The 2085-nt window shown below is 33.3% G+C and overlaps 1 long non-coding RNA gene across 1 annotated transcript in view; it reads left to right on the plus strand.

Moving 5' to 3' along the window:
• The window catches only part of LOC103590962, an 18069-nt gene that overhangs the window by 1484 nt on the left and 14500 nt on the right, over nt 1–2085 (plus strand). The gene's annotated exons all lie outside the window — the stretch shown is intronic.

A 2085-nucleotide genomic window follows, 5' to 3' on the forward strand; every position in this document is an offset into this window, starting at 1 on the left:
TTTTTTTTTCTTTTGTCTTGCAGGTTCCTAAATCTCTCTCTCTTGTTTCTTTTTGCCTTCTCCATGCAGTCTCTGAATTCCTTCTACTTTTCTTTTGTCCTTTTCTTCTCCAGCCTTTCCAGAACTGCCTCCTTGAATCTCACGTCACTTTTGGTTTCTTCCTTTTAGTATTTTTATCTACTGGAACTCTCTTTCAGTACTTTGGCACTAAAGATGGACTTTCTCTTTCTGGGAGCTATTTTAACTTAATTCGCTCTTCTCTTTTTCCACCCAGATTTTCTGGAGATCCTCCCTCCCCCATCAGATCTCTGCAAAGTCTTGTGCTGGGAGATCTAGATACAGTGCTGCTGTAAATGAATGTTTCTTTTCCCTTGTAATTACAGCTAATTTAAAGTTTGTAGTGTTTTTGATTTTAATGAAGGTATGGGATTTGTGAATGTGTCTTTTTATGTGATCTGTATAGTTTTTTTTTTTGAGAATGTGTGGAGAGATTCAGCCACTGTCATCTTGGCTATCTAGAAATGATGTCAACTGTCTTTTAACTCTGTATAGTATCCTTGAAGTAGAGAAGTTTTGCAATTTTATGTAGTTAAATCTGTCTCTCTTTTTTTTTTTTATAGCTTACGGACTTTTGTCATGCTTGAAGAAGGTTTCCTCTTCCCAAGATTATAAAAATGTAATCTCATATTTTTTCCAGTATGATTTCTTTAAACAATAAAATTTCAAAAATCTGAACGTATTCATATCATGGGACATACGAATCTAACTTTAATTTTTTCCTAGAGGTAGTTGTTTTAAAAATAATGTATTATTTCAGGGAGGATATGGATCCTTCCCAAATTCTAAGGTTACAGAAAGATTAAAGCTTATACAGGGCATTTGTACAAAATTTTGATGCAAAAATTCTCTAAAGGCAGGAGCCAAAGTATGGGATCCATGACTGAATCAGAGTTAATTAAAAGAGGTTGAAATAAATGTTAGTTAGAAATGTACCCCTTTTTACATAGGCATTTGAATTCATTTGCAACCTGTACCCATTTGTGAATAACAATTTAAAATAAAAGTATTTAAAGATTAGTAAATTACTGTGTTTTATGCACTCAATCAGGAATGGTAAATAAATTTCGATTCATGTGCCAGCGCCAACTGATTGATAATGGCTGCCTGGAACACTGAGTTAAGAAGGGTTCTGAGGCCAAATTTGAGCTCAGTTGAAAAGAAGGATATGATGATTACTAATAGGTAGGAGTTGGAGGGAGGGGCACATTGGTGGAGATGTTATAAATCAAATGCACATTTGCTTCCCCTATAAGCACCTTTCATCTTGGTCATCATTGCCTAGGATGGTGTCTAGCTCCTGAAAGAGCATGGACACGGAAGCTAGGCTGCCTGGGTTTGAATCCTGGTTCTGCTTCTTGGTAGTTTTATAATCTTGGTTAAATTAGTTACCTTCTCAGTATTTCACTTCTTATATCTATGAAATGGGGTAATAATAATATCTACCATATAAAATTGTTATAAAGAATGATGACATATGTAGTGTTTAGAATAGTCCCTGGTTTATTATAAGCATTAGTTATTATTCTTGCTGTTAGTATTACTATTATAGATGCTAAATACAAGTATATGTCTGTGGAATGAATATATTCCACTGTTTTATAGCAATGTTCCTTTGTGCATAGGAAAATATGCTAGTGTCTGTGAGTCTGCTAACCATGTTTTTGGAAAGCTTAGTTATACTAAATAAGAGAATCATATCCAAGATATTACTATATTCTATTTAGTATCTACTTATGCAAATTACAGAGAAATTAAATCATCTTTAAGTACTAGCCTTGCAAATCCAGATCTATAAAGTGACCCATTTCCTTACCAAACTCAGAAGAGGTTAATGGGAGGATGAATATGAGGTGTTATGAATAGCAATTGAGTACAGGACCATAATATCATTAAAGGTGAGCTAAAATATTCTGAACCTTTGACATTTATCTCCACAATGAATCTATGTTACCCTAATAAATTTCAAAGGGAATTAATTTTAATAATTACAGAAATCTTATTTAAATATGTCACATTTCAATAAAC

The sequence above is a fragment of the Galeopterus variegatus genome, unplaced genomic scaffold (genome assembly GCF_000696425.1).
Source record: "Galeopterus variegatus unplaced genomic scaffold, G_variegatus-3.0.2 Scaffold902, whole genome shotgun sequence".
Lineage (NCBI taxonomy): Eukaryota > Metazoa > Chordata > Mammalia > Dermoptera > Cynocephalidae > Galeopterus > Galeopterus variegatus.